The sequence below is a fragment of the Pan troglodytes genome, chromosome 13 (genome assembly GCF_028858775.2).
Source record: "Pan troglodytes isolate AG18354 chromosome 13, NHGRI_mPanTro3-v2.0_pri, whole genome shotgun sequence".
Taxonomy (NCBI): domain Eukaryota; kingdom Metazoa; phylum Chordata; class Mammalia; order Primates; family Hominidae; genus Pan; species Pan troglodytes.
The window spans coordinates 14,197,707-14,211,803 of NC_072411.2; the positions used below are offsets into that span (position 1 = coordinate 14,197,707).

General features: G+C 42.1%; 1 pseudogene; it reads left to right on the plus strand.

The window, feature by feature from the left end:
* Nucleotides 1-4,333: 4,333 nt before the first annotated feature.
* On the plus strand, nt 4,334-12,413 carry LOC129143444 (protein capicua homolog; annotated as a pseudogene).
* The last annotated feature ends 1,684 nt before the right edge of the window (nt 12,414-14,097 follow it).

Below are 14,097 nucleotides of genomic sequence, written 5' to 3' on the forward strand. Positions count from 1 at the left end.
ATATATTATATATCTATTATATATATAATATTATATATCTATTATATATAATATTATATATCTATAATATTATATATCTATTATATATAATACATATATAATATTATATATCTATTATATATAATATTATATATGTATTATATATATAATATTATATATCTATTATATATTATATATCTATTATATATATATTATATATTGTATATCTATTACATATATTATATAATATATCTATTATATTATATATTATATATCTATTATATATCATTTCCAAATTCCCCAGCGTTCATATTTGTCAGTGCAAGTAAAGAGCCTTAGTGCTGATGAGGTTTGAGGTATGACCATTTGGGAGAATTTATGAACTCTACATGTCGCTTGATGTGTGCTTCAGGGTACACTTTTTTTTTTTTTGAGACGGAGTCTTGCTCTGTCGCCCAGGCTGGAGTGCAGCGGTGCGATCTCAGCTCACCGCAAGCTCCGTCTCCCGGGTTCACGCCATTCTCCTGCCTGAGCCTCCTGAGTAGCTGGGACTACAGGCGCCCGCCACTATGCCCTGCTAATTTTTTGTATTTTTAGTACAGATGGGGTTTCACCGTGTTAGCCAGGATGGTCTCGATCTCCTGACCTCGTGATCCACCCGTCTCGGCCTCCCAAAGTGCTGGAATTACAGGTGTGAGCCACCACGCCCGGCCAGGGTACACTTTTAAGCAGAGACACTACTTTGAAGGTCATAAAAAATATAATAAGAGATAAGGCTAATTTCCTTTAATAATAATGAAATCCTTTAATAAAAATATAAAGGAATAATATAATAATTTTCTTTAATAAAATATAATAAGAGATAAGGCTAATTTCCTTTAATAAAATATACTAACTACATACCAACAGAATTCCAAAAAAAGAAATGGAGAGGAAGGGAGCATGGGTCATTAATCTTGTCAAAAATATAAAATTATATACGAGGAATTCCTAGAAACTGTTTTCCTTGTCTGCAGCCATTGTGCTGCTGCTACACAACTACCGCAAGCAGCCCTTCACGCCCTCCTCCCAGTACAAAGCTAATTGACTTGTGAGAAATGTTAAGCTTGGAAGAGTCAGCATCGCTGCACTTTTTTTTATTCTACTCTGACATTAGAATAATCCTTGAGTGGGGGAAAGGTTAAAAAAAACCCTGGGCCGGGCGCGGTGGTTCACGCCTGTAATCCCAGCACTTTGGGAGGCCGAGGCGGGCGGATCACGAGGTCAGGAGATCGAGACCATCCTGGCTAACACGGTGAAACCCCGTCTCTACTAAAAATACAAAAAATTAGCCGGGCGTGGTAGCGGGCGCCTGTAGTCCCAGCTACTCGGGAGGCTGAGGCAGGAGAATGGCGTGAACCTGGGAGGCGGAGCTTGCAGTGAGCCGAGATCGCGCCACTGCACTCCAGCCTGGGCGACAGAGCGAGACTCCGTCTCAAAAAAAAAAAAAAAAAAAAAAAAACCCTGGATAAGTGTTACTAATTAATGATGATTGTTTTAAACAATGTTTGGATAATTTTTCCTTGTCCCTTGACATAAACTTGATAAATAACTGAGAAGTGAGAAGGAGATTAGTGGGTTGATTAAATTCCATTCAGGTACATAAAGTTAGCTCCAAAAATTTAGCTATTTATAAATTGTCATGCATTGTTAATGTATAAGAGATGTAGATTTCATTTATCTTTGGTGGAGCGAGATGAAGCAGTGAATCATTGAAGACTGAAAGAAAGAAAAAGGTCTTTTCCCTTTTCTTTAAGAAGCATCATTAGTTAAAAACGTGTTAGTTGATACCAGAGAACTATATTTAAAGGGACAGCAATAAGCAAATTGATTACTCTGGTGATTATTGGAGTGACATTGCCTTTTAGTTGTACTTTCACAAAAATTCACAATATTTGCCAAAGTCAAGTTATCCATTACACTATTAATTTGTCATTCTTTTGTTTATATAGTCAATATCTCTATCTCAATTGGATCTATCTCAACTGCTTCTAAACAAGCCACCATAGTCTCTCCCATTTCAACAATCTCTTCCAAGTACCATTTCACTTCTTCTTTTCATATTTTTGAAAACTTTTGAAAAACTACCTATTTTCCTCCTCCATTTCTTGTTCATTCCATTCTAGTGGACATGGAATCTGTTCCTCCTCCAAAACGGAATTTGGTAACCCTTAAATTACCAAACCCAAAACAATATGTTGCTTTTATCTTTACCTCTCTGTGGCATTTAATGATAAGACCACTAATTTCTTCACTTTTACCTTCTTTCTTGAATTCAGTCAAACAACGTACTTACATTTTTCGTCTTATTCTCCATCTTAGAAACCACCTCAGCTTTCTCCATTCAGCTATAAAATTGTGCTTTTCCTCAAAGATTAATCTGCCTCTCCTCTCACTCTATACTATCTCTGTTAGCTAATTTTATTTGTGCACATTGCTTATACTGGGCATTATATACACATATGCATGTGTGTACATGTGCACACACACACTGTATGTGGACATGTATATATATATGTGTGTGTGTATATATATATAGTATATATATAAATTACAATAACAGAAAGGTGGCATTTTAAATTCGTGGAAATTACCCTGATTTGATCACTACACATTCTATACATGTAAAGAAATATCACTCTGTATCCCAAGAATATGTACAATTATGGTTTGCCAAATGAAAAAGTTCATACATTGAAAAATTTTAGATAAATATCAAACTTTCTCTGAAACTGTAACTGTAAAATGTAAAAAACAGTAATTGCTATATTGCTTATTTCTGAGTAGAAGAATATGAGACATTTCCCTAATCATTATGTGTAATTACAATTACATATATATGTTTATATATTACATACATATATATGTAATTGTAATTAAACATAATGATTAGGGAAATGTCTCATATTCTATATATATAGACAGAAAGAGAAAATATATGAGGGAGAGAAAGAATCTTTCCATCTACTTTGAGTTCCACGGTGTTGAGAGTCAGGACAACTACAATTGCTTCATCATGCCTGCTTGCAATTATAGGGCTTTTGAACCATTTGTTCCCTCCTTAGATATCCTCATTTTTTTCAGATTCTTGCTTAGAAGTCACTCCTCCGTGGACCTCCTCTGACATATTAAACATTGCAGTCCATTATAAGCTGCAAGAGGACAGGGATTTTTGCCTGTTTTATTCCCTACTGTATCACCAGGGGCTACAGCAATATCTGACAAACAGTGGGCATGTAATGAATATTTGTTAAGTGAAGTAATAAATTCAATCAAATCACATCACCTGTTTAAAGCACTTCATTGGCTTCACATTGCACTTAGAATAAAGAGAAATTCTTTTTATACAATATAAGTTCCTGCAGAATGCAGACACTTTCTACTTCTCCAGCCTCTTTTCAACTCCTCTCCTACTAGCTTCTGTATTTAAGCCACATTAGACCTTTCTTCAGTTTTTTATATAGACTTTGTTGCATCACACCTCAGAGATTCTGTACATGTTCTTCCTCCTGCCTAGAAAGGATCGTCCCTCCACTTTCGCCAACTAATCCCTGCTCAACTTTTCATCTCAGCAGGAGGCCCATTCTCTTTGGCAATCCTCTGGCCTCCAGCCCATTTATTATATACTCACATGTCAACATGTACTTCGTACAGCATGTAACACAATTGCACTTTTATATTTTAATAAATTATATTTCCCATATTGAACTGTAAGTCTCCTGAAAGGAGGAATTTTGTTCTTGCTCATCATCAACTTTTTCAACATCCAGTGCACCATTTAGAACTTAGATGTAGTCAATACAGGTTTGTGGAATGAAAGAGGAAAAGAAAGAATTAATATTCCTTTAAATTAGGATGGCAAAAATCGTATATAGAAAATTGGCTAAGTTGTGGTCTATTCATATTTGCTCCCAATTAAGGAGCACAGCTATGAAAAGGAAGGCTTCAAATTAATAACCAATAGATTTTTTAAAAAAGAAAACTGGCCAGGTACTGTGGCTTATGTCTGTAATATCAGCATGTTAGGAGGCCAAGGCAGGATTACTTGAGCCCAGAAATTCCAGACCAGCCTGAGAATTTGGCAAAACTCTGTCTCTACAAAAAATACAAAAATTAGCCAAGTTTGGTGGCATGTGCCTGTAGTACCAGCTACTTGGGAGGTTGAGGTGGAAGAATAGCTTGAGTCTGGGAGGTCAAGGCTGCAATGAGCTGTGATCGCACCACTGCACTCAAGCCTGGGTGGTAGAGTAAGACCCTGTCTCAAAAAAAAAAAAAAAAGAAAAATCACTAAGCAAAATAAGACATGTGAAGGATCATGTCAAAGGTAAGAAAAATTAGGGGAACATTAAAAGCTTTCTTCCCAAGCCACTAAATCAACTTGATTAACAAAATTACCACCTGATTTAGCATTAGAAAATTACATTACATATCAAACATAAACCCATTAATCAAATACTAAAGAAATTTCTGAGTTAAATGGTATAATGTTAGCTTATGCCAGAGCTGACCTTGAAAGACTGTTCAAGTGTGGCTCAGTGTGATTGAAAGTTCTGTGTGAATACGTTTTTGGAAAGATCCAACAGCAACACCTTAGTGTATGTTTTTGAAATAAAATGTATCTGAGTAGCAGCAAAGTTATTCTCAAATTTCCATTTTATAGCTGGAGATGTTATACCGTGACATATATGATAGGACCCAATATGGATTAATCCCTTTTAGAAGTCAATCAGGAAGAGGGGAGCAGTTAAAACAGTTGCTTAGTTTACAAACATTAGAACAATTTTCTTATTCACACCATCTGATTATTGTATTTTATTTTTCCCCAACGTTTAGACTACACAATGAGTTAAGAATGATAAAAATAAGCTCACCAATATACTATGTACATATTTACCAAAATCTGTGCATGCTTATACATATAAACACAGCTGATAATTTATTAGTTAGGCTCATTTGTAATTTTTGTCACTATAGACAAGTTTTTTATTTAAATTGAAGATTAGTATACATTTTAAATGATTAGTCAAAATAAAAAATCTAAAATGTGCTCTAAATACCTCTTAGGTCAGAAAAAAAAAAAGTCAAAAGCTAGAATATAGAGAAATTAAGAAATGCCCTAAATTTCTAATCTGACAAAAATTCATACGAGATTGAAATATTTTAATGGAAAATAGAACAGAACTAATCATTGAAGAAATTATAGAAAGGAAACAAAATAAACAGATTATATGGAGTATTTTTAGAAGATAAGTAAATAAATTAATATACTAGGAAAAAACAAGGGAAATATAATTGATAAATAAATACAGGTAAGAGTTCTTTTGAAATAATGATAAAATAGAAAATCTCTGTCAAAACTAAAAGGAAAGATGCATAAATATATAAATAAATGATAAAATGATGTTGCATACATATATGACTTTTTCAGAATCAAAAAATTTAAATTTCTGTAATAAAATTTAAATATTTATAAATTTAAGAAACTAGAAGAAAGAATGTTGACTGTTCACAATACAAATAAATGACAAATATTTGAGGTGATGGATATGCTAATTATCCTTATTTGATCATTGGACATTGTATACATGTATCAAAATATCAGTCTGTATCCCATGAATATGTACAATTATTTGTCTCAAAAACAAACAAACAAAAGATAATGGGAGAATGTTGAAAACTCAGAGAGAACAGCAACTCTCACAGATAGGGATCCAGATAACATTAGCAGCTGATTTCTCAGCAGAAACCTTGAAGGCCAGTAGGCAGTGGATTATATATTTAAAATAATGAAGAAACCTGTCAATTGAGAAATCTATAGCTGGAAAACTTATCCTTCAAAAATGAGGGAGAAATTAAGACATTTCCGGATTTTTTTAAAAAAACTGAAAAAAAATCCATTTATCCCTGAATTTGCCATTCAAGAAGTGTTAAGTCCTTCAGGTTGAAATAAATGAACTCTAGGCAATAACTATATAAGTAAATAAGCAAGCTGTATGAATATACAAAGCTCTCTGGTAAAGGTAAATACATAAACAAACATAAAAACAGTCCTATTGTAATTTTGGTTTCTAACTCTGCTTTTTATTTTCTACATAATTTAAAAGGCAAATGCATAAAATGTAATTGTAAATCTGTTAGCTGGTATACAATGAATAAAGATATAATTTGTTACATCAATAACATAAAAAGAGTAGAGCTATATGTATAGCAGTAGAATTTTGGTATGTGATCGAACTTAAGTTGAAATAAATTCAAATTAAAATGTTATAACTCTAGGATGTTATACGTAATTCGCATAGTAACCAAAAACAAAATATACATAGAATATAAACAAAAGGAAATGAGACTAGAAACAAAATGTGTCACTACAAAAAAAATCAACTAAAGATAAAAAAGAAATAATTGAGAAAATGGCAAAAATCAGTAACTCTGACGTATTAAAACTTCCCATGCTACATAAATCTGAAAACTCTATTTCACATAAAACTGGAGCTGAAAGAGACAAATATTTACCTATAAAGTTAAAAGTTATATAGGGAACAAACACTAATTTTTTTTAGAAAAAATTCTAAAAAGAGTAAAAGTATGCCTTATACTACCCCAATTTCATGTTTTACAGCTCTGGGAAAATAGAAAATAAAATGTTCTATTAGCATGAATCCCTCTGTGCCCCCAAAAAACCCTATGGATTGCATCATTATTACCTAAAATGTCTATTGTCAAATGCAGCAGAGTGATATTTTTTACAAGGTAGATATTAATTTTAGATATGGAATAATATTGGTGATTTCAATTTTATAACACTGGGTTAAGATGAAAGAATGAGAAGATAAAGGTCCCTCAGCAATATAACTCACAAACATGTTCAGAAGCAGTAAGAAGTTACATTAATTATCTTTTGAAAGTCAATAATCTACATCTTTAATGTATGCATATAGCATAGCTAATGCACCATCGCTGGGTCCATTTATTCAATGAATAATTGCTGCTATGTGTCAGACATTTTTCTAGGCCTAGGAATGGATACATAAGTGAACAAAGCAAAGATTCTGGTTCTTGTAGAGTTTCCATTAAAAGACCATTTAGTAAAACTTTTCTTCCCCCAAATTATAAAATCTGTAAGATGATTTAACAACATGTGTAAAAGTCATTGTGGGCCAGGCACGGTGGCTCATACCAGGTGTGGTGACTCATAGCACTCTGTCACCCAGGCTGGAGTGCAGTGGCAAAATCTCTGCTCACTGCAACCTCTGCCTCCTGGGTACAAGCGATTCTCCTGCCTCAGCTTTCTGAGTAGCAAGGACTACAGGTGCACACCATCATGCCTGGCTAATTTTTGTACTATTAGTACAGACGGAGTTTCGCCATGTTGGCCAGGCTGGTCTCGAACTCCTGACCTCAAATGATCCGTCTACCTCGGCCTCCCAAAGTGCTGGAATTACAGATGTGAGCCACAATGCCCGGCCTTATTTTCTACAACTTTGGTAACTTTAGCATATACCCCAAATCTGTAAGACATAATATTATAATTCAAATGCAACTCATGGCTTCTCATTGTACTCTTTCTCTAGCTTTTGAATTATTTATTCTAATACCAGTTTTAATTCTGACACAAAAGCATGGGAGTTCTAATCAAAATCCAACCTTTTATCATAAAAACTATGACGAAATTATGAGTAGAACTTAAAAAGGAAAATAGGCCTATTAATTAGATTTGTCTTTGTAGCATTTAACTCTATAATAAATAACATAATATTTTATGCCTATGAGTACCCAACAAAGCCTCCAGCTTCTATTTAGATATAAAATGTAAAAGTCACTACTGGATCCACAAGCAAGACTGTGGTAAAGAAATTTCTCCACCTAACCAGCTTCTTTTACATGATGTTACATGTTTCTTTTGTTTTTTCATTTTGGCAAATATTGATTGTCATCTTCATGTTTGTCTATGTCCTAAGTGCTGGGATACAGAATCTGAAAAGATGGACACAGGACCTGCCTTCAAGTTCACCTTTTTTTTTTTTTTTTTTTTTTTTTTTTGAGATGGAGTTTGGCTCTAGTCGCCCAGGCTGGAGTGTAATGGTGAGATCTCGGCTCACTGCAACCTCCACCTCCACGGTTCAAGTGATTCTCCTGCCTCAGCCTCCCAAGTAGCTGGGATTACAGGTCCCAGCCACCACGCCTAGCTAATTTTTGTATTTTTAGTAGAGATAGCGTTTCATCATGTTGGTCAGGCTGGTCTCGAACTCCTGACCTCAGGTAGTCGACCCACCTCGGCCTCCCACAGTGCTGAGATTACAGGCATGAGCCACCATGCCCTGCTAGGAGTTCACGCTTTAGTTGGGGAAAATATACAATAAGCAAGCCAATTTTCAAAAAGAGAACTGCAATTAGAGTTAAATGCTACAATCTCACAGGAAGATGGGATGTAGAATGATAAGGCTCTCAGAATAGTAAGAGAAACTATTGCTTCTTACGATGTTTGTCTTTCTTTGTATCAGTGCTCAGCTGAGTCTGCAGTGCTTCAGAGGCAGCTTTCATTTTATAAAAATCTATGATTTCTCCTTCCAGTTGTTTTTTCTCTTCCTCGAGCTTCCTTATCTCCTCCTGTTGAATCATTTTAAGATGCTCGAATTTGTCCTGCAGCTGTGAAACCAATGTGCAGTTGTGACACCAAAGCAGTGTGGCTGAACACCCAAAAGAATATGCTTTTTTCTGATTATCAAACAAACCCTAATCATCACAGTAGAGCACGATCTTAATAACAATCTCAAAAACTCAGGAGTAAACACTCAGATATGGAATTTTTCTTTTCTTTCTTTTTTCCTTTTATAAGATGGAGTCTCACTCTGTTGCCCAGGCTGGAGTGCACTGGTGCAATCTCAGCTCACTGCAACCTCCATCTCCCAGTTCAAGTGATTCTCCTGCCTCAGCCTCTTGAGTAGCTGGGACTACAGGCATGCACCACCACTACAGGCGTGTGTCACCACACCTGGCTATTTTTTGTATTTTTAGTAGAGATGGGGTTTTGCCATGTTGGCCAGGCTGGTCTAGAACTCCTGACCTCAGGTGATCCTCCTGCTTTGGCCTCCCAAGGACTTTTTTTTTTTTTTTAATATAGAGACAAGTTCTCAGTACGTTGCCCAGGCTGGTCTCAAACTCCTGAGCTCAAGTGATCCTCCCACCTCAGCTTCCCAAAGTGCTGGGACTGACTGGATGCAGTGGCTCATGCTTGTAAACTCAGCACTTTGGGAGGCCAAGGTGGGAGGATCTCTTGAGCCCAGGAGTTCAAGACCAGACTGGGTGATATAACACAACAGTAAACTTCAACAGGAGAGAGAATCTGTAAACTTGAATATAGATCTTCTGAAATTATCCAGTCAGAGGACAAAGAAAAAAAGAATAAAAAAGAGAAAAGAAGGCTGGGTGTGGTGGCTCAAGCCTGTAATCCCAACAGTTTGGGAGGCCGAGGCAGGCAGATTAAGAGGTCAGGAGTTCAAGACCAGCCTGTCCAACATGACAAAGCCCCGTCTCTACTAAAAATACAAAAATTAGCCGGGTGTGGTGGCACACACCTGTAGTCCCAGCTACTTGGGAGGCTGAGGCAGGAGAATCGCTTGAACCCAGGAGGCGGAGGTTGGAGTGCAATGTGAGCCGAGACCACACATTACACTCCAGCCTGGGTGACAGAGCATGACTCTGTCTCAAAAAAAAAAAGAAAAAAAAAGAGACAGAGAAAAGAAAGCCAACAAGACACCATTAGGCAAACCATTGTCAGGTTATGGGAGTTTGAGAAGGAAAGTAGAGAAAGGAGAAGAAAGCTTATTTAAAGAATGGCTGAAAACTGCCTAAATCATCGGAAAGATTTAGACATCTAAATCCATGAAGCTTAAAGATTACTAAAGAGGTTCAAACCAAATAGATACTCACCAAGTCACAATATAATCAAATAGTCAAAAGTTAAAGAAACTTTGCAGGTCAGGACAGAATCGAATAATACATTCAAAGTGCTGAAAGAAAAAAACTGCCAGCAACTAATACTATGTCTGACAAAGCTGTCCTTCAGAAAGAAAAAAGAAATAACGTGTTTCCTCGACAAACAAAGCTGAGGGCATTCAGGACCACTAGGTCTACCTTAAAAAAATGCTTAACGGAGTTTTTCAAGTAAAAATGAATGAAGTTGGGAGCGGTGGCTCATGCCTGTAATCCCATTTTGGGAGGCTGAGGTGGGTGGATCACCTGAGGTCGGGAGGTGAAGACCAGCCTGGCCAACATGACAAAACCCCACCTCCAGTAAAAATACAAAAAATTAGCCAGGTATGAAGGCCACTGAGATCGTGCCACTGCACTCCAGCCTGGGTGACAAGAGTCAAACTACATTTCAAAAACAAAAAAACAAAACAAACAAAAAAAAAACAAAACTTGAGGCCTGGCCTTCTGCTCCTCTCCAACCTCCCCTTTTCTGGGCCCAAGCCACCTTGGCTGAGGAGGGGGTGAGGAGGTGTGAGCCCCTGCCAGGAACCCCCTGCCCGGACCAAGTACTTGGCCCCCAGGCCTGTGTTCAGTGAGGCCTCCCATGGCATCAGCGTGTTCGTGTGGAGGATTGTGGAAGGTCACTCTGCGGCCGTGTTCCCCTGGTACTCCATCCCCTTCCTCACCCCTCCCTGCAGCCACACGAGGCCCAGCAACCTGCCAGTCACTCAGTGGCCTCCAACCAGAGAAAACAACCTGCCAAGTTGGCAGCTGTTGCTCATGAGTGTCCACCAGGTGGGACAGGGAGTGTTGACCCTGGGCGGCCCCCTGGAGCCACCTGCCCTGAAAGCCCAGGGCCCACAACCCCACACACTTTGGGGGTGGTGGAACCTGGTAAAAGCTCACCTCCCACCATGGAGGAGGAGCCCTGGGCCCCTCAGGGGAGTCCCTGCTGGACAGTGAGACAGAGAATGACCGTGATGATGCTTTCCTCTCCATCATGTCTCTTGACACCCACTTGCCTCTACCACTCAGATGATGTCAGGCCCAGTCCCTCAGTGCCCTGTGCAAGGAATAGGACTCATCTTCTGAGAAGGATGGACGCAGCCCCAACAAATGGGACAAGGACCACATCCGCCCATCCATGAGTGGCGGTCATGATCTTCAGCAAGCGGCACCAGGCCCTGGCGGGGCACACCAGGGTCACCCCAACCAGGATAACCAGACCGTCAGCCAGATGCTGAGTGAGCGGTGGTACACCCTGGGGCCCAATGAGATGCAGAAATACGACCTGGCCTTCCAGGTGAAGGTGGCCCACTTGCAACAAGGACTGAAAGAAGTCCAGCTCAGAGGCCAAGCCCACAAGCCAGGGGCTAGCAGGAGTGTAACAACGGCTCGTGGGAGTGGAGCGTATCAGAGACGGGCACTGCCACTGCCACTGCCCCTGGGGTGTCCTCTGAACTCCTGTCAGTTGCAGCCCAAACACTCCAGAGCTCAGATACCAAGGAGCAGCTTCTGTGGGGCAGAACGGCTGCACACAGTCAGGGAACCTGGCTCAGCCTGGCTCAAGCCTTCTCCCACAGCGGGGTACACAGCCTGGACGGCAGGGAAATAGACCATCAAGCACTACGGGAACTGACACAGGTGGTGTCTGGCACTGCATCATACTCTGGCCCAAAGGCTTCTACTCAGTATGGAGGTCCAGGCCACTTTGCAGCCCCTGGTGAGGGAGATGACCAGTGGGCAGCCCTGCTGCTGCCCACCTGAGCTGCTCATTCCCAGCACATGGCCAGTGAGGACATAGTGAGTGACGAGGAGCACACGGTCATCCATGAGGAGGAGGGGGTGATGATGTCATTGCTGATGATGGCTTTAGCACCACTGATCTCAAGTTCAAGGAGTGGGTGACCGACAGAGTGGGGACAACTCTGGGGAGGAGCCAGAGGGCAACAAGGGCTTTGGTGGGAAGGTATTTGCACCTGTCATTCCTTCCTCCTTTACTCCTGCCGCCCCTTGCTGGATCCTGAGCCCCCAGGGTCCCCGGATCCACCTGCAGCTTTTGGCAAAGTCTATGGTCCCACCCTGTCCTCCTCCTACACATACTCGGATGCTTCCTCCTCAACCTTGGCACCCACCTCCTTCTTACTGGGCTCAGGAGCCTTCAAAGCCCAGGAGTCTGGTCAAGGCAGCAGAGCGGGCCCCCTACGGCCCCTACCCCTGGGGATGGGGGCCCAGGGACGCCTTCCAAGGTGACCTGTTTCCTCCCAATGGATCCTGCCACCTTCTGGTGCAAGAGACCTGAAAGTGTGGGCGACCTGGAGCTACCAGGCTCCTCAGTCATCAGGGTCCCTCCCAACACTAAGGCTTTCCTAGGCAGGAGCTGGGCTGAGCCACCCTGGGGGCAGAGCCTGAAGAGAAACTGACTGGGCTTTCGGGGTCGGGGCAGAGGGAACCCCACGGACATGGATCCCACACTGGAGGACCCCACCACGCCCAAATGCAAGATGAGAAGATGCTCCAGCTGCAGTCCAAAGCCCGACACCCCCAAGTGTGCCATGTGTGATGGGGACAGCTTCCCCTTTGCCTGTACAGGTGGAGAAGCCGAGGACAGGCTCAGGGAACCGGAGACCGAGAAGGCGCTGTCCTCTTCACTGCACGTGCCCTGGACCAGTGCCGGCCCTGATCAAGCAGCTCTTCCAGGCCCACTGCTTCTTCCTGTCCACTAGGCCACAGCCGCCCTCCAGGCCCACTATGCACACATCTTCCCCTCCAAGGTTTGTTCTGCCCCTGCCCTGACTCCCAGCCCTGTAGGGGTCCTGACCGCACCTCACCTGGCTCAGACTCTTGACGCTGCCCTGGCTGCCCCACCACTGCCTCTGCCCGAGAGTCACGTGAGGCTGAGAGTAGGGGCAGGGGCAGCAGTGGTGCCAGTTGGGGGGCGGTCCAGTGGGAGGAGCCTCAGCCTCGCGGGCTGCTCTGTGGGACTGATGACTGCATGATCTTCTGGGCACCTCACGGATCTTCAACTGCACGTGAAACGGATGCTAGTCGTGGGTGCAGGGCCGCTGGGAGCTGCTGCATGGTTCCCAGAGGCTGGACTGGGGCAGGTGCCAACTGAAGCTGCTGGGGCAGCATGGGCAGAATGTTCTGCACACAAACCTTGGAGAAGATGATGTGTGCATAGCGGGTCCACTGCTGCTGCCCCTGCCCTGACTCCCAGCCCTGCCTGACCCCACCTCAACCTGCTCAGGCTCTGGCGCAACCCTGGCTGCCCTGCCACTGCCTCTGCCCCAGAGTTGGGGCCTTGACAGCCTGGTTGGAAGGGGACACCCCAGCCCTGCCTCAACACCTGGGGGTCTCCATAACTACCACAGGCAGGTGGGCAACCCCAAAGATCCCAGGACTCACAGTACCCCCTGAGAACATGGAAAGTATGTGGGGGTAGCAATGGAGGGCAGGATGGTTATCTTCTCCCAGTTCTCCCAGGTAAAGCCATTTAATCCTTTCAGTTTGGGACGGAGTAAGGCCTGCCTCTTTTTTTTTTTTTTTTAGACCGACTCTTGCTCTGTCGCCCAGGCTGGAGTGCAGTGGTGCGATCTTGGCTCACTGCAACCTCTTCCCGCCGGGTTCACGCCATTCTCCTGCCTCAGCCTTCCGGGTAGCTAGGATTACAGGTGCACGCTACCACATCCGGCTAATTTTTGTATTTTTAGTACAGACGGGGCTTCATCTTGGCCAGGCTGATTTCGATCTCCTGACATCGTGATCTGCCTGCCTCCCCCTCCCAAAGTGCTGGGATTACAGGCGTGAGCCACCACGCCTGGCCAAGGCCTGCTCCTCTTATCTATACCCCCTACCCCTGCAGCTGTGCCGGGGGAAAGCTGGGCAGTTTCCCTCCTCCAAGCCCCTGTACATACCATGAATTGTGGGACCTTCAGAGCTTTTCACTTTTTGGAAAATAGCTCCTGCTGGGGCTACAAGATGGAGTGTGAAGAGGGCCTTGGGCCACAGGGAGGCGCCTGTGGACTAGGGGGAGTTCATGCAGCCCTTCTTTCCCCAGAGGGGCTGGACTCAGGTGAGTATGGGGGTGGGGGCTCCTGCACTTCG